The 19801-nt window shown below is 39.8% G+C and overlaps 1 long non-coding RNA gene across 1 annotated transcript in view; it reads left to right on the plus strand.

Annotated features, from left to right (window-relative positions):
- Positions 1 to 6879, plus strand: part of LOC123383829 — a 43578-nt gene extending 36699 nt beyond the window's left edge. Inside the window, exons 5-9 of the long non-coding RNA XR_006594083.1 lie at positions 524 to 2374; positions 2633 to 2763; positions 4120 to 4622; positions 6067 to 6234; positions 6812 to 6879. This is a non-coding gene — a long non-coding RNA (uncharacterized LOC123383829). The remainder of the gene's footprint in view (positions 1 to 523; positions 2375 to 2632; positions 2764 to 4119; positions 4623 to 6066; positions 6235 to 6811) is intronic.
- Positions 6880 to 19801: the final 12922 nt, after the last annotated feature.

Consider the following 19801-nt stretch of genomic DNA (forward strand, 5'->3'; position numbering starts at 1 on the left):
GGCTAGGCAACATTTCCCACTTCCCCTTGCAATGATGGTCTGACTAGCTTCTCTCCTGTCCTGCCACTCCTGTCCATAGACCTTGTAGCCTGTGGACAGGCTTCTTTTTCCTTCTTGTAGGCTATGGCCTAGTCATGGCTGCAACTCAGATCCTACCATGCTGATGACAGCAAGGCCCTAAGAGATGATGTAGTCACAAGATGAAAGGAGCCTGCATGGCTCATTGGATCCCACTGACCTTGAACTCTTACCTTGAACTTTTAGAGAAAAATTAACTTTTTATTTCTTGATCCACTAAATTTAGGGAGAAGGTATCTTTGTAAGAGCAGCCTACCTCCACTAACTAATGGCAAGATAGAAATAGTGGGTAAGATGGGTAATAACACCAAGATCCACTCCTTCCTCTCAAGAGAAATTAATAAAGTATAGAGAACAACGGAAGGTTATTTTATAATGATTAGAAGAGTCAAAGACATGAAGATAATTTGCCAGACAGTTGACATCCGTGCATTTTTGTCCACAGTCTTCGCCATTTGGGGCCAACGCTTCTCGACTCAGAAGAGAAACCTAAATTTTACGATGGACTCTTCATGTTCCTCACTATATCCTTTGAATAATAACTTACTGTTGTGTCAGGTATTCCCAGTCCACTGTCAACACCTAACAAAGTCAGTATCTGAAGCCCTTTTTTATCTACAGTGTCTCTCCTGACTCCTTATTTACTTGAACCAATAGCTTCTTTTTGCACTCATAGTGATGGTCAGTGTGTTTTGCATCCTACAGCTATTACAGCCTCCTTCACATTCTGTCAATAGATTTATATATTGATATTTTTATAGTATAATATCTCTGCGTATGAAGAAACAGACAATAAATGTTAAAAACTTATAGTTTCACACTCAAAAATGCTCGTAGCATGTCTTCACCTTCTCTGCATGCACATACGCAAACACCAAATAGTGGTGCCACCAAAAAAGTGCCACCAAAAAAGTGGCAGCTCACTAGTTCAATAACAGAGCTATTCAAGGGTAGACCTGGTTTCAGCTGTGATAGCATGTCATGGCCGATATGATGTTATCAAAATTCAGTTTGTTTCACTTCATCTGTATTGGTTCCATTCTCAAAAAGACTCTTCTTGACACAAGATCTCAGAGGCTCACAGAGCTACATAATCCCAGCTTCAAATCCAGTGGTAACTAGAGTCTTCCTTCCCTAACAGTCCCAAAGTCCTGGGATTCACTTTCATTGGACATGCTTTGGTCATACCCATCCCTGAATTGATCACTGTGAGCAGAATGCAACGCAGTGATTGGCTTAGACCTCCACTCCTAGAGCTGTAAATGGATCCACACCCAAACTATGTGGACTGAGAGAGAGAGGAAGGAGCAAACCCCAAACAAAATATTAGGTCTGTTCCTCAAAGGAGAGGAAACAGACGACAGAGAAATAAACAACAACCATCCACAACAATATGCCTCTTGGCTATCCAATATTTATGTACAATCTTAGTACTACTGTATGTAGAGAGATGTTTTTCATTCTCTCTTTAATGTCTACCCCCAGATATAACATAATAAGTCCCAAGAAAGAGAAAGTAAAATCTGATTTGATGGCTGCACCCTATTTCAGGTTTAGGATTATTGAGTGATGTGCAACATTTTTAAGCATGCGGCCAACATACCCAGTACACAAAGGCAGAGAGAGAACAGAAAAACCAGGGTGGGAATGGAAGCACTAGTAATCACTGCTTCGTTGCACATATAAACTTCTTCTTTGTTCACTAATGTATTTCTGTATGTATATAGGTCTGGGGCATAGTAGGTGCCTGGAATTTGCTGAGCTGGTGAATACACAGCTGAACAGGAATAGCAAGGACTTCCTGTCTTAACTGTTGAGTGAGTCCTTGCTCAGCTGGTCTAGCTTTCCTGTCCTTCTATCTGAGAATGGCTCCAGTCCTTTGCCTTTGTGGCCAACTTTTCTGCCCTCTGGTAAAACCTTCCTTATCTATTATCTTCTGTTGCCATATCTCAGAATCGCCTTGTGGAATATGCCCCCAGGGATAGCTCCCACTTCTTTGGTTAACATTTCTCAAGTCTGAGGGCTTTCTTAGGGTCATTCATAAACAATATTTACAGACAATTGTTCTGGCTCCTCCTTTAGAAATGTTTCAGGTTTTACCTAGTTCCAAACAGAACTCCAAAGACTAGAATCCAAACTCAGAGATCTTGTTCGGTTATGATCCTTTCAGTCTGAATCCAGCTTGAGAATGTCTGGTTCTCAGTAATAGGATAGGTGCTCCCTCCCTCCCTGAAGTCCTTCCTTGAGTGGCCTTCATCTTTGCACTGCCCCAGAGCAACCTGAAATGATGGTCAAGGTAAGAAAACTGAGCTGGCACGCAGGCAGCAGCCAAGTGGGCCACGTGTGGGTAATCATGATGTTTGTCCTGTAGGAACCATGTATCAGGAGGTGCTTGGCAATGATATGAAAACAACTTCGCCACATATTCTAATATCTTTTGATATGGTTCCTCCTTCCTGATTTGGTTGGCACTAGCTTTTGATTGGTAGAGAATAAATTTTTCTAACCCTGCAAATATCCAGATTACCTAATTCTCAACTTTCTTGTTCTACAGATTTCACCACAAAAAGTGGTTCACATGTTCCAGCATCCTGAATTTCTCCTACCAAACTCCCTAATGCAGCAACGTTTGTAGGCGTATGGTCCACGGTCTAAGATGCAGTAGTTTGGGACACGATTGTACCAGTGAGTAACTTGACTCACAAACTTGTAAGCTGTGAATAGGAGTTTTCAATGCTTTCCACTCTATTCCCTCAGTTTAGCATTTTCATAATTTAGGGCTTACTACTATACCACATTCCTGGTAATGATTCTTGGTAAGTCAAGATCCTATCTGTGCTTGATTTCCTAAGTATGAGGTATGAAACATAGACACTAATTGACGCATAAAACTTGAGAGTCCAGAAGTAGACATGGCTTTGAAGGTAACTTTAAAAAACAAACACAACAGACAACACAGGGAAAGGGAAGGAAAAATAAGATAAAAACAGGGAGGGAGGCAAACCAGAAGAGACCCTTAAATACAGAGAACAAACTGAGAGTTGCTGGAGGGGAGGTGGGTGAGGGGATGGGTTAAATGGGTGATGGGCATGGAGGAAGGCACTTGTTGGGATGAGCAGTGGGTGTCATATGTAAGAGACGAATCACTGGGTTCCACTCTTGAAGCCAAAACTACACTGCATATTAACTAACTTGAATTTAAATAAATACAAATGAAAATAAAAGTGAAAGTCCTTGTCCCAACAGTTAGCAGCCTTGTCTGAAGATACATAAATCACTGTGGCAAAGTGGAGGTGATTTGCTCTCAGGGTCATACGCTCCACTCCTGGGACGAGGTGGAACCCCACCCAGACATGCACAACTGAAAGAGGGGGAGGATCCTAAGACAAAACTAAATATGTAAGGAAAGTAATGCTGCCTGGGTTAACTCAAAAATATGCCAAAAACCGGGGCGCCTGGGTGGCTCAATCAGTTAGGCTTCTGACTTCAGCTCAGGTCACGATCTTATGGTTTGTGGGTTTGAGTCCCGCATTGGGCTCTGCGCTGACAGCTTGAAGCCTGGAGCCTGCTTCAGATTCTGTGCCTCCCTCTCTCTCTGCCCCTCCCCCGCTCACACTGTCTCAAAAATAAATAAACATTAAAAAAAAAATAAAAGAATATGCCAAAACCCAAAACAAAACAAAAAAACTGAAAAAAAAAATCTCTATTTAACAGCTCTTTTAGTCTCTTTTTTAAATAACATATGTTGGGGCACCTGGTGGCGCAGTCGGTTAAGTGTCCGACTTCAGCCAGGTCACGATCTCACGGTCCGTGAGTTCGAGCCCCATGTCGGGCTCTGGGCCGATGGTTTGGAGCCTGGAGCCTGTTTCCGATTCTGTGTCTCCCTCTCTCTCTGCCCCTCCCCCGTTCATGCTCTGTCTCTCTCTGTCCCAAAAATAAATAAAAAACGTTGAAAAAAAATTTAAATTATAAATAACATATGTTGTGTGATAGTTTGAATTATTATTAAACAAATATTTATTTCTTTCCCTTTCCTGTGAGGGTGAAGTTTGTCTTCCTGACCTCCTGATGCTCAATTTAGTCATATGATTTTCTATAGCCAATGGAATGTCAGTGAACATGACATGAAGTGGCCTTACATGAGTTTCTTCATTTTGGCTTGGCTCTCATGCTTTGGTAACAAGACAGAAGAACAACATGCTGTACCTAGAGCTGCCCCATCAGTCTGCATCCCGGAATGGACACATATACAGCAGACCTGAATCCGATCCTCAGCCTCAAGCAAAACCACCTGGATGAGTCTATTCTACAAGAGCTGCAGGCCTGCATAGCTGTAAAAGAACAAACGCTTGTGTCGTAAGCCACTGAGCTTTGGGGTGGTCATGCAGCATTATTTTGGCAACAACCTCATTGAGACATTTTTGCCATAGATGCTCCAGAAGGTATTCCTAAATGTAGAATTTCTTTCTAAATGCAAGAATACAGAACAAGGGAAGTCATCTTGAAGTTGCATTTACAGAAGAATGACACTTTTTATTTAGAAGGTATGTTTACTTTAGGTCAGCTCGCAGAGATTTGGGGGGATGGTGTGATGTCCTCAGTTCTAAGATCTACCTTTCCCACTCTAACATTTTTGTCCCAGGATGCGTTATTAAATCAATGTGCTTGAGGCCTAGTGGTGGATGGCAGAGTTTCTCCATTTCCTTGGCCCTACCCTCAATGGTGTGTCCTCCAAAAGTAGACTCAATGTGTCTTGCAATCCAGCCGTACAGAAGTCAGGAAGCACATGTAAGACTGGAGCTGATCAGAGTTGTGCTCTCTGACCAGTGCATTGTGACCAGTGCATTTATTAAATATTGAGAGAGTACGAGTTAACTGAAATCAAAGTCGTATTCTGTTGGGAAAACCAGTGAATTCCACTCTGCAGTATGGTGGAGTCAGCTTTTTTTTTTTTTTAATGTGCCTAATTGCCTGAATGCGTAGTTTTTCAGAACCCAGATTACCGTATCATGTAGCAACAAAGCAATTATTTTTTATTTGGAGATTGTTCAGAACAGTTACTATCAATTGGCCATCTTGACAGTGAAAAAAACTACAAGCATAGTCCCATCCAGCATGGGAAACTAGGCATCATAAACCCATGATGGATGCTGGTACTTCGTTGTCGCTTTGTGAGTGCTGGCAATTGTCAACCAAAACAAAAGTTTAGCTTCGGGTTATCTGATATCAAGCTGCTCTGTTTGATTGCAGTTCGTCAACAGTCTCAGCTGCTGAGGTTTTCCCACGGAACAATATTATAATTGGTTGGATAATTGGGTGTTGTGTTCCTGACCAAGGACTCAGTAGCAAATAAATCATAGATATAAGCAATAATGTGTCATACAAGCAAGATACAACAACCATAAACCTCCAAAGTCGTTTGAATTAGTAAAATTATGATCCCAGTGCCATAAAATGGGCAAGAATTTACCAATAACACATAAATGTATCATAAGCTGAATGCATCATAAATTTGGCCAATCTAGAACTAATAGAAAAAATAGCTATTGTAAACATTGAATTAAGACTGTTGTAGGATGATGTGGATGGCCAGAGTCTTCAAGAGAGGAAAAGCAAGCTGTCACAGTAAATTTAACTGATGGATTCTTCTTTATTCCTCAATAAATTCCACTGCTGTAAATATGTCAAATAAAAGCCAATATTGTTTCTTGAAATGCAAGACCTTGGGGAAGAGTGTTTAGGACAAAACACCAATAGACCTTAAATTTAAATTGCCGACATTTCCATCTATCTCCATATGTAATTAGCTGGCACCTGTGCGTACACGCACACATACACCCACACTCTCCCTCCTGCATGAGTCATAATTCTTCTTCCAGTGTCCACCCCTGAACATAGGGATATGAGAAGTGACACCAAGAGAACTCCTTATCATGGTTCCTTTCTACCAGCTGTTCTTAACTAAACATAATTTTTCTTCTACAACAGGAAATTATCCAGCTGTAAACATCAGGGGTGCCAAATTTAGACAACATCGCCTTACACAAAAACTTGTATTCTAGAAAAAAGACACGGATTCGGCCATTCAGCCTACCTGGCTAAACCTTGATCATCTATTTGACTTCTCAATTTCTAGTCATCAGTAGCCCTAGCAAGGTAATCTTCAAGGGAAGCAGGACACTTGATTGTTTCGTTCATTACTCTAGTATCAGTGGATACTAGGTATCAGTCTAGTTCCTGGCACATTTCGGTGCCTTAAGGAATATTTGTTAAATAAACGAATAAGTGAATGGAAAGGGGAAGAAAGAAAGATGGAAAGGGCGGGGGAGGAAGGAAGTGGATGGTGCCAGAGCCAAAGTTCGCTTGATTTTGGTGAACTTGCTTTCCTTTCATTTACTGTCCTCCAGAAAAACAATAGGCACAGGTTCAGCTAATGTTTGTTATTTACTAATTACTATTATTAATTGCTTCTTGTATTGAACGTTATCATATTAATGGCAATTAAAGGACTCAAGGTGTTATTAACAATCACATAGTGATTGTTTTCGTAGCTGCTCACAAATAGAAGATAGTAAAATAATGTCATTGACTGTCTGTGTCGATGGCACTCAGTTTAAAGGTTATTTTCAAAACAGCAATTACAACATCTAAATAACCTTCACGAGAGGTTTTGGGGAGCTGTGTTGTTTGTTCGCTCATTTGCTTTGTTGTACTTTGTTGCTTTTCTTCTTAGGTCTCTTGGCCTTTCCTTACCCCTAAGCAATATCCCGAGGCAAAAACATCACCAGTGCCTACTTGGAGGTAAATGTTCAGGAAGAATAGAAAGTTAGGCTTGCTGGCCTTGGTCCCAGAGAAGAGGTTGGGAAAGGGAGGGGGCACAATGATATATATTAATAAAATCCAGACTTACTCCTTTTTTTTTTTTTTGAGAGAGAGACAGAGACAGCATGAGCAGGGGAGGAAGAGACAGAGGAAGAGAGAGAGAATCCCAAGCAGGCTTCTCACTGTCAGCATAGATCCTGACATGCCGCTCAAACTTACAAAACCACGAGATCATGACCTGAGCCTAAATCAACAGCTGGACGCTTAACCGCTTAACTCTCAGAGCCACCCATGTGACCCCAGACTTATTCTTATTTTTAGCATTCTCTTATCAGAATCTCCTCCTTCTTTCCTTAAATCACAATCCAGCATCAGCATGGTCTGTTTTACAAACAAAGCCCTGCAAATCTCTGGAAAGCCATTTTGACTTTTCCCAGGGCCTATCATAAGTTCTACATGTAAAAGTTAGTCATTAAATAAATGGCAAATTCGTAAATGGAGTCGGCATCTATTGTACTCCATGGTCTATACTGGGTATCTGGACATAGATAAAGTACACTCCCTGCTCTCCAAGAAAGGAAACATGGGCTTGCCATAAATATTAAATACTGATCAATAGATAGAAGAGCAGATTAGTGGAATAAGAAACCAAATGCAGCAAAGGCTGATTGTAGCTGCCAAATTCACCAAAACAACGGCTTCAATTCGATAGGGCAGTGAAACCCTTACTTGGTATTAGGCACACAGATAACCATTCTCACTTTTTATCACGTCTAAGTGTCATTACTCTCCAACCACACCTTATGAATATGGATCAACTGTCGAGTTTATATCTCATCATAAAAATGGTCCATATTCATATAGGCATCTATAGACAGGCATGTCAATGTCTCTTAAACGCAAACCATGATGGGTTAACTACTTTCTGCACATAGCAAGCACCAATTTGAGTTTATAAGTCTTGCTATTCTCCATTCAGGGTTGATTTTCTCAGACTGGGCATTTTGCCATCTTTATCATATGTCGACCTACCATCCATCATCCTTGGTCTTAATCATCTTTCTACAGCTTGATACACATTTCTTAAGCCTATGATCACTTCATGTCTCAGACACTTCATCTACTCAATGGGCCCTTCACAGAATCTTCCCTTGTGGGGAATAGGACTTAGAGGAGCATTTTTCATGTTGAGCATGAAAAAAATACAAACAACAAAGCAAACAAAACAACACAGAACAAAACCTCACCCCACACCCCATCCAATTTAATGCAGGAGCAGCTGGATTAGACTGAATTTTTTTAACTGGATGTGCTCCCTCTTGTCACCAGCTTTTAACAAGGAAAATGAAAAGTGAGTTCACCTGTTGAACCTCAACTCAAGGAGTCAGCTGGTAAAGTGAGCACATCCCTGGGAGATGCCCCTGGATGGGCCCCTGTCTAACCAGGTTGCTGTTTTTAGACTCAGACTTGCTGGCTCTAAAAGCCGCCATTCTGTAGGAATTTTCACACAGATGAATTTAGTCTTCCGAAAACTTTCCTGATAAAGCCACGAGATGAGTCCAAACTACCTCATAACCTTGGAGTCAGCCTGTCTGGAAGGTGCCAGAATAACCAGAGAAGTGGCCTAGTTGAAATCTCTCATGAAATATCCGGAAGCAGGTAATAGTGAGAAAACAGAATATTCCAGATGAAGCTGTACAGAAAGGCAAGGCAAACAAAAGCAACCATTGGCAAAGAACTGTTTAAGGATAGACTATTTAAGGACAGATTTCCCTCTCGCGCTTTCCTCCCTGTGATGTCGCAAGGAAGACAGCAGCACGCACCTCGGTGACCAGCTCCGGCTGTCATAAAATAAACCAACACTCAACCAGAGAGCGCTGGCCAGCGGCCCACGAGCAGGAGCTGAGTGAACCCCGGGCGACGTGCAGCCGCACGGCAGGGTAGTAAGTCAAAGAGGCAGGTGGAGGCACACGCTGTACAAGTCACACTCGGAACCCAAACCAGTGTCCGCAGTGTTGTTCCCAAGTGATCTACTGCTTTCCAGACCTCAGCCCGCCTTGGCGGAGCTGTGGCCCAGGTGACCTGAGCAGGAAATGTTGACTTTGGAAATGGCTGGGGCTGTATTTCTGCCACAGCAGATGATTGGGTCTGTACTCTTTTTGACTTAATAAAATTTTATTGCAGTGCTTGCAGTATCTGTCCATTTTGGAAAAAGAAATGAGAATAAAGAAAAAAAAAAACCCATAAATGTCCACCCAGAGATAGTTTTGTGGGCATTTTAACATATGGCATTCCACTGATTTTCTACCTTATATATGTATCCTTGCATATTCTTCAAAAATGGAGCCATATTTTGCATATTAATTTTTTAAGTGTGAATACAACAGGGGCACCAGGATGGCTCAGTCAGTGAAGCGTCCGACTCTTAGTTTCAGCTCGGGTCATGATCTCACGGTTGGTGAGTTTGAGCCCCGCATTGGGGCTATCAGTGCAGAGCCTGCTTGGGATTCTCTCTCTCTGCCTCTATTTCTCTCTCTTTCTCTCTCAAAATAAATAAATAAACTTTAAAAAATGTAAATATAACATACATGCAAAAATGCACATATAAATGTACAGCGCAATAAAATCCCTATTATGCTGTAAATTCTTCTTTAATAATTCACTGTGGCTGTCTAAAGCTACAAAGAGTCCGCTTTGTTTTAACAGCTACTTGATATTTAATTGTAGGGTTCTTCTAAAATTTGCTTAACCAATTCCCCTTGTTAGACATTCCAATGAAAATTCTGGTAGCTGTATATTCTGCTTCTAATTTTTTTTTACTATTTCTTAAATTATGTTGTATTACAAATTGCTAGAGGAAGAAAAAAAATGCTGTGTCAGAAGATGGCAGATTTTGACACAATTGGGCAAAATGCTCTCCAAGTTAGTTGGGGGGGGGGGTCTTTTGTCATACTGTGTCCAACAGTATGCATTATTTATTTTAGAAATGATGCCAATTTGATAGTCTAAACTGGTTTTTTATTAATTATTTAATTCGTAGTTCTTTGATACTGATGTTTTTTTTTAATGTTTATTTATTTTTGAGAGAGAGAAAAAGAGAGAGAGAGAGAGAGACAGAGCATGAGTGGGGGAGAGGTAGAGAGAGGGGGATACAGAATCTGAAACCGGCTCCAGGCTCTGAACTGTCAGCACAGAGCCCGACACGGGGCTCAAACCCACGAACCGTGAGATCATGACCTGAGCTGAAGTCGGATGCTCAACCAACTGAGCCACCCAGATGCCCCTGATGCTGATATTTTAAGTGACTTCCCTGATGATGTCTTTCCCATTTTTCTATTAGGTTGAGCGTGAGCTTTTTTTCTTACTGATTTGTATACATATCTTACAAAAAATAGGATAGTTACTTTCGAACATTTTGAAAATACAAAGTAATGAACTAGATCTCTATTTCCTAGAGTTAGGAATGAAACACTAAGGACTGCCTCTCTCTCATAAGATAAATAAATTAACAACCTTTTCTAGTTTTACTGTTTCGACTTTCGTGAGGATGAGGTCAGACTTTTATCTTAGATTACAGCTGTAAAATACAGTGTGTCTCAGGCACTGGGCATTGTCTACACACTCTCCTCATCTTTACACATTTCGGAGTTGGAGATCCCGTCCAGAAATAACATCGTGGTTAAGTGACAGGGCTGTGATGTGAATCAAATCTGGACTACAGTTCTCTCTGCAACCCACCAGCCATGTGACATCGGGCAATATAATACAGACTTCATTACAGTTTCAGTTTTTTCAGCTGTGAAATGGGAAAAGCAATAACGCCTACTTCATAGGGTCTTTTTGTGAGCATTAGATGAGGCAACACATATAAAAATAATAAGAGCTACATGTTCACTACACTTAGGCACTGCTTTACGAGCATAACGCCTGACATTGAATAATCACTTAATAAGTGTTGGCTGGATTAAACTAGTATTATTACATCTGTTCCTCATGGGATCTAACAATTAGAATGAGGAATTCAGAGCCCAGGGAGGTACAAGGTAGATTAAGCACCAACCCTTATGGTGAGGTTGATTTCTGTCTGGGAATGTGACGTATAACACAATAGTAGGGGGGCTAAGTCAGGATGTGGACACTGTTCTTCTGAGTGGAGACAGTATTTAATCATAAGTGTGTTCAGGAGAAGTGCAGGAGCCAGGAAAGCTCATGATCATGAATCAGAAAGCACGTCCTCACCCTCACATGTCTCTACATACATACATACCCTCTCCCTCCCCGCCCCACACCTCCTTAGGAGAGATATTTTGCCTGAGGAACAGATCCCTACCTCCAGTTTCCTACCCTGAACTCAAACCTGCCCCATTATAAGAACAAAGAAACATCCAGGTAAGCCCATGGCTCCTGACAACAGCACCTTCACAACGAAACAAGAGAACCATCTTGAGTCTCTGTGAGACCACTAGTGCTTGAAGGGATGGCTCCTTCTCTGGGAATATTTTGTTACTTGGTTTATAGACCCTAAATTATATAGCAAGTTTTAAATTTGACTCCCACCTATTTCTTAGGCAGCCAACTCATGTGCTTATTCTGTTCTCTCCTCTTTCCCTCCTCCTAGTGTTTTAGGTAGGTTATATTTTGCCAGAATAATACAAATTATGCCATTTTCCTTGTCTCCACATTAATTTTAGGCTTCTATCTACAATTAAATATACGCAAGGCTCACTGCTAGTCCTTCTGCCGAAGTTTCCTCTCTGATTTAGATGAAGCTTCTCTCTTCGGACATCCCTCAGGAAGGACTCAGAGTACAGGAAGGCCTGAGTGGTATGTATTCAAAGTTGGTGAAGGATAGCTTGGCTGGGTATAATTCTTGGACCACATTCTTGAATTTCTTGAAAATGTTCTCCACTATGGTCTTATTTATTGTTGAGAAGGTTGATGCAAAACCTAATTTCTTAAATTTCCTTAAGGCCCAAAGGACTTTTAAAATTACCTTTACAGTGTAATAGTTTTATTGGTATATGTCTCAGAGTTGACTATTCCATTTCTTAGACATATGGTAGGCCTTTCCAACCCATAGATTCAGGACTTTATTTCTGGAAAGTCTCCTTGAATTACATTGTTTGTTTGTTTGTTTTTTTGTTTGTTTGTTTTTTCAGTTCTTATTCATTGTTTTGTTTTGTTTTTCTCTTTCAGGGACTTCAACTATGTAATGCTAGCTCTTCTTTATGGGTCTTCTACATTTGTCACATGTCTCTGATTCTTTTTACTTACTTTAAAAAAATTTTTTTTACATTTATTTATTTATTTTGAGAGAGAGACACAGAGAGCAAATGGGGGAGGGGCAGAGAGAAAGGGAAAGACAGACTCCCAAGCAGGCTTCACAATGTCAGCAGGGAGCCTGATGTAGGGCTTGAACTCACAAACCATGAGATCATGACTTGAACCAAAACCAGGAGTCAGATGCTAAACTAACTGAGCCACCCAGGCTCCCCTTTACTTACTTTTTAATATTGTGTTTTCATGCCCTTGGCTCTTTTCCTTCCTCTATTTGATGCCCCTTATTACATGTTTGGTCAAATCTGTTCTCCCTGGGGTGCCTTGTAACTTCATTTTTTCAGTTGATTTTATCTTTTTCTTAAATTTCTTTTCTGAGCTTGGTTTCTTTGCATTTCACATCCTCCTGACTTATGTTCCTTTTTGTTCTGAGATTTTGAATTTTGTTTCAAGGAATTCTTCATATCTACAAATGCCCATTAACAGATGTTTAAATCAGGTTGGGGTACTACAGTTTCCTTCTGCTTTGAGATTTTATTTTGGGGCATTCTTCGTGAGCTGAAAGGTTTTCTTTCTTTTTAGGTTTACTTCTTAACAGTAATGGTGTTCAGGTGTTGCCTGTCATTTTCTGGTCATTTTGAAATGTCTTGTATTTCTGACGTCAGCAGTAATAGGAGCACAGGTGCAGGCAAGAATGACTTTTTAGGTCCCTTAGTTCAAGAGGCCCCTCTTTGAATGGCAGTGTAAGGTGCAGTTTCTTTAGTAGGTGGCATTTTGGGGGTGCAAGGGGGTTCCTGAGACTTCCCACTTTGTGGCTCACTTTTATTTCTATAGTGCTCTTACTTTTCACCTTTTTACTACTTAATCTCCAAAGGCTACTTCCCCTCCCAAGTTGCCCATCTTTCCTGGAAGTGGGGCTTTCCTAGGATGGTCATGTCTTCCCCCTCCAATTCTCATGCCACCTTCCTTCTTTAATTCATTCAATCACCAATAGTCTCACTTACCAGATCTCAGGCCAAGTCTCTGTATTTCCTCACTAAGGGTGGGTCCCCCCCCTTTCCAGGTGTGACCATATCCATGTAATACTACTCTATTTGGTTGAATAGCGTCCCCTCCAAATTCATGCCCATCTAGATCCCGTCAATGGGGCCATATTTAGAAATAGGATCTTTGCAGATGTAATCAGGTTAAGATGGGGGTCATGGTGGATGAGGGTGGGCCCTAGATGCAATGACTAGTGTTCTTATAATGAGAGGGAGATTTGGAGAAAGAGAGACGCAGACACACAGAAAGAAACAGGCCATGAGAAAACATGGAGAAGAAGACCAACTAGGTGGCCATGGAGCCAGATATTGGAGTAATGGAGTTACAAGTTATGGATTGCCAAAGATTGCTGGCAACCACTAGAAGTGGAGAGATAGGCATGGAACACCGTCTCTCCCAGAGCCTCCAGAAGGAACCAAACCAGCTGAACTGTGGGCGAACAAATTTATGTTGCTTTAAGCCACCTAGATTCTGGTAATTTGTTACAGATGCCCTAGAAAACGAACAGTCACCAACACTAGCCACCGCTGTCCTCTCCCTTTTGCCTGTGCAGTATCCTCCTGACTGTCGATGCCCGTGTTGGCTCTGGAACCAACTGCTAGTTTCAGGTGCATCTTTCCCTCTTCCGCACGAACTGAAATCTATAGTTATCTCAGTCTCATGTACATTATTAAGTGTGAGCTATGAATGATTTTATTTAGATTCCTTTTTAATCTGTATGTTTCTGGAAGACGTGTGGAGAAATTCAGATCTATGCACTTGCTAATATCCTACAGGTAATGTGTTTTGTTTTTCACCGAATCAAGTGAGTGACAGATGTTCTGGCATAGTGAGGACACTGGTTCTCAAACTGAACACAACATTGGAATTTCCATAGATTCTTGGACACTATTTCTCAAATTCCATTCTAGGATTCCAGGGCAGGGACCAGGATCTGTACTATGAAATAAGCTTTCCTGGTGTTTCTGATCTGTGGATACCTGTGGGCTATCATATGTGAGCAATATAAGACAGGATTTTCCCATTTATGGAATCTGAGTTTTGAAAGAAACAAAGAAATAAATAATAATTTTAGGGAAATATACCAGTTAAGGATAAATGACACATAGATTCAGAAAGTTACGTTAAGCCAATTTCTTCAATATCTGTATTTCATACAAGGCATAATCCACAGATACTCTCAAGGTACAAACCAGTCAAAGTTCACTGCCTTGGCCTCATATACCAGTCACTCAGCTTTTTGTCCCCACAAAAGTCAAGAAACTTCATTTTCCTGGTGTAGTAAAATATTTATTATTTATTTATTTATTTATTTATTTATTTATTTATTGCATTCAGATCCACTCATTGCTGAGCTCCATGCAACTCCAGCTCTCTCGTAAGGAAGGCGTTCCTTGAAGTTCATTCTCTCAGCAAACATTCTCTTCCTTCATACCTAGGGAGGATATTGGTAGTGAGAATTTAATCGATTTCTTATCTTCTTCATAGAGTAAAAACAACACTTCATAGAGTAATGTTTTCATGGGTTGGCTGAATGGATTTAGTATGGACATAATCTTCTGAGCCTTCTGAAAGTGAAGCTAAATGATAAAAAGGCTTGAAAGTGAATGCGAGTTGAGTAGCAAGCATTCTGTAGAAGCCTTCCAAAATGAGGGCCATGTTTATTTTCATCAATTTGGCCCACTATGTCTCATTTATTTTTAAACCTTTCCAGAAGTTATACCTTATTTGCCCATCACCTTAAAAACAAATTACACAGAAACCTAAACATAAGGGCTAAAACTACAAAACTGTTCAAAGAAAACATAGGAGAAAAGGTTCACAATGGGGAAGTTGGCAATAAGTTACTCAGTGTGACACCAAAACGATAGGCAACAAAAGAAGAAAATAGATAAATTGGATTTTTTTTCAAAATTTAAAAATTGTGGGGCACTTGAGTGGCTCAGTTGGTTGGGCGTCCAACTTCGGCTCAGGTCATGATCTCACAGCTCCTGAGTTCTAGCCCCATGTCTGTGCTGACAGCTCAGAGCCCTGAGCCTGCTTTGGATTCTGTGTCTCCCTCTTCCTCTGCCTCTCCTCCACGTGCTCTCTCTCTCTCTCTCTCTCTCTCTCTCTCTCTCTCAAAAATGAATAAACATTCAAGAAAAGTTTTAAAAACATTAAAAATTGTGCATCAAAGGACATCATCAACAGAGTGAAATGGTAACCCATGGAATGGGAGAAAATATTTGCAAATGACATTCTGATAAAGGATTAATATCCAGAATATATAAAGAAGTTCTACAACTCAACTAAAAACACTAACAACCTGATTAAAAAATGGGCAAAAGACTTGAATAGATATTTTTCCAAAGAAAATCAACATAGTGTACATCTTAAGTTTACACAACGTTATATGTCAGTTAATTCAATAAAGTGGGGGTGGGGGGGGATGAAAAAAACTAGCTGATGCAAATCTAAAACTTACCTCTGCCCTTTTCTATCCTCATCAGTTATGCTGAGCTGTATTTTTAGCACATAGTAGGAATTTTTATTATTGTATTCAGAAATTGTATAGCTGTTCATAGATAGCAATTCATGGGCAGAAAGGACCCATTTAAGAAACTTTAAAGTCTCATTTTTGCTTTCAGATGAGCCAAGAAAGACTGAAACTTATCTCTTTCTTGCTGGAAGCAATAAAAGTATCCAACAAACCACAATATGCAGCTGAGTCCTAAGATGAAATATATGACCATTTATCTGACTATGGAGATCACTATAGGCAAAAGAATAACAGTTCTTACCTGAGTATGGTATAAGTATCACTTACATTAATATCTCCAAACAGTCTATGACTTGAAACTCCTCATACCCAAGTACCAATTTTGTACTTGACTCTGTGTTTTGAGAGTTAAGAGAAGCCCATTTCAAATTTTCATAAATAAAATGGGAATGCATCAGGTTATATAACTAAGAAGTCCAATGAAGATGCTCAACCATTTCCTTCTTGTTTTTCTTCTTATCTGTCTCTGTCTCTTGTTCTTCACCCTTATGTCATGCTATCCATTTTCCCCTCTGTTCTCCATGTATTATTACCCTCTCCTGCTTCTACTTCTACTTCATATTGTCTTTTCTCACACACCCAGGAAATATCTGCAAGTTCCCTTTCACCATGTCAGGTGACGTATTCACAGTTTCCAGGAATAAGGATGTGGATACCTCTAGGAGGCCATTATTCAGCATTATCACAGATGGGTTTAAGTGTCTCATTAAAAACATTTTGGAGACTGGCAGATGAACAGGTTTGCAGGGTGGAAATCAAAAGTTCATTTGGGGGAATGTTATACTCAGAGTGGCAGTGAATCACTACAACGGAGGTATCAAAGAGGGAAATACCTATGAGTCTCAAAGTTTATTGGAGATTTACACACTGCAGTTATCAGTGTGAGAGTTAGCATATGGAAAGATGCTCATCTTTTCAACGTTCTCAGTTTTTTTCCTTATCTGTTTTTTCTGTTTAATTTTCAACATTTTTTGTGGGGGGAGTGTAAGAATATATATATATATATATATATATATATATATATATATATACACACACACATATATATGTAGATATATATATACTGTATATATATGTATATACATACTGTATATAATATATAATAATATGTAATATAAATTAAAATTTTAAGCATATGTATATTTTTAATTAGTTTCCAAAATAATTCATATTGCATTTTTTTACATTTTAAATTATTTATATTCACAATTAAAACATTTACTCCTTCTAAATATGTATATTTTTGTCTTTAACCTTTGTTTTTTGGATTAGTATTGCTGAAATAAATATATTACATAACATCATGAATGTTTCAATCCATAGATTCTACTTTTATTCCTTTTTTCAACCAATCTCCATCAACCATCTAACATTGCATGGCTCTACTTTAATTATATTTGTTTAATTATAAATTTTAAAACTTATAAATTAAAAAATTTTAAGTTCAAGTTTAGATATGGTTATTATCTTTGTTTAATAATCAAAATGATGAAAGGCTAAAAAATAAAATAAAAATAAATAAACATACTGTCATCCCTTAGCTGATATGATAAAGCTAAAATGTTTTAATCATCTTATATTAACCCTAGATGGTGATGTTACCAAAGACTAGAAGGTGAAGTTAAATATATGCTTCCAGAAAGCGGTTCCTAGGGGCGCCTGGGTGGCTCGGTTGGTTAAGTGTCTGACTTCAGCTCAGGTCATGATCTCACAGTCTGTGAGTTCGAGCCCCGCGTTGGGCTCTGTGCTGACAGCTCAGAGCCTGGAGCCTGCTTCAAATTCTGTGTGTTCCTCTCTCTCTGCCCCTTCCCCACTCATGCTCTGTCTCTCTCTGTCTCAAAAATAAATAAAAACATTAAAATTAAAAAAAAAAAAGAAAGGGGTTCCTAAACCCATCCTCTACCTGAAGACAATAGCATATGTCTTCAACTTCCAAAATATTTTTTATTGCAGTACAATATATATAACATAAAATCTACCATTTTTTAAGGTTTATTTATTTACTTTTAAAGAGAGAGAAAGCAGAGGAGGGGCAGAGGGAGGGGGAGAGAGAACCCCAAGCAGGATCAGTGCAGTCAGCGCAGAGCCCAACACAGGGCTTGATCTCACAAACCATAAGATCATGACCTGAGCTGAAATCAAGTCAGATGCTTAACCGAATGAGTCACTGGGGTGCCCCAGAATCTGCCATTTTTAAGTACATAGTTTGGTGCACTCACATTTTGTGCAACCATCACCACCATCCATTCCCAGAATATTTTCATCTTCCCAAACGGAAACTCTGGATCTCTTAAACAATAACTCCCCTTTCCCCCAACCCCTGGAAACCACTATTCTACTTTTTGTCTCTGAATTTGACTATTCTACATACCTCATATAAGTGTAATCATGGAATAACAAATAATTTTTTTCATTGCAATGGAATTATCCTAATTTTAATATTGTTAATCAAGAAAATTATGTTGCCTAAACTATTGAATCAACCCATCTTTGGTGTATACAAAGACCTCATGGTTTTGCAATGGAATCTGAGCCTTGGCCTGATGTGGAGTTGCCTCCATCGGCCAAATACAAAGCCCCCTTATTTATCCTATTTAGTTGAACCCTGAAAGTCTCACTGGCATTATGGGGACTGCTTATATACTTTGTGTGTTTCTGACGGTGCAAACTCAGTCATAAAAATATCTACAGTACATGCTTTAAAAGTACTTGCTGCCACTTAACTGTAAACAGACTTGTAATTTAGCTGTAAAAATTCATGACTTGCTGAAAGGGGCTATAATAAAGTCATAATGATTGCTGGCACAAACACCGTTGGAGAGGCCAAGGATGGTTGGCTGGGCACAAAGGATGGTATGTATGATGTAAGTTGAGCAAAGCTTGGGCTGGGGCCATCCGATATTGCTTGTAGAGAGGTTTGTCTTTCTTGTGACCTTCAGTGTCCAACTATGTCAAATCTTGATGGGTTCCTAAGAATTAACCCAGCGACTCAACATCAATCTTGGCTTTATTGTTGTACAAAGACACCCTTCAAGACCCTCAAGTACCTTGAACAACAGGGGTCTTTGTTTTGGCAAAAACCTATGAGGCAGCCTTGGAAATGAAGAATAGAGATAGAGGCCATTTCATGCTAAAAGAGTTCTCATTGAGAGTCTAGTGTGCCATCTCTTACCTTGTGTGTGACAAAAGATCAGGTCTCTTTTCTCCAGGAATTGCTAGAGGAAGGTTTAGCCAAGTAAGGAGGAGGTTGTTTTTATTCATTCTGAGGCAGGGGAAGTGTAACCAAAAGGTGGACCCCTCAGGGCCAGAACTAACCTGGTATCAGTAAGCTTGTTTTGTGCTGTAAGAGCTCTCAGAAGTGTCCAGGGAAGTGAAACTTTGACTCAACAGACCACAGTCTAAGCAAAGCCATGGTCTCACAGAGCCCACCACCCCCACTGCATTGAGAACTATCCCTTGGGTGACACTAGTTCTGGGTGAAGTCCACTTAGGTTTGCTTCTCACCCCAGACACAGCTAAGTAACCCTTCAGAGGAGGAGAATTTGACTAAACAAAATGGCTGTCTTACCTTGGATTTGCTGTAGAACAAGCCCCAGGATGACAGAAAGTACCTTGATTTGGAGCTGGGAGATACCTACCTGGGGGAAAGAATTGTATCTTACTGGCTTGCATCCTCCTTGTAACATGAGGTGATTAAGTTTATTTTCTGAGGTTCTTTCTAGCTCTAACAGTTCTGATTTTTGAGGTGAAGATAACTTCTTGGGGCCCTTGGTTCTCTACCCTTTCAGAAAGATGAGACCAGAGAAGAATTGGATACAAGAGGACCTTTATTTCAGTCAGAGTTCTTGCTTAGACATAGAGATAAAGAGAAACACACACATATCCTGGAAGCCAACTTGGAAATATCATTTTATTTGAGATTGTATCAAAATTGAACTATTCTTAAAAAAAAAATACAAGGATATGACTTAGATAAACAACATGGGTATTTTATTAATTCTCTGTGGTTTCATCTCTGTTTATGCAAAAGAAAAAAAG

Source organism: Felis catus, chromosome A2 (assembly GCF_018350175.1).
Source record: "Felis catus isolate Fca126 chromosome A2, F.catus_Fca126_mat1.0, whole genome shotgun sequence".
NCBI lineage: Eukaryota > Metazoa > Chordata > Mammalia > Carnivora > Felidae > Felis > Felis catus.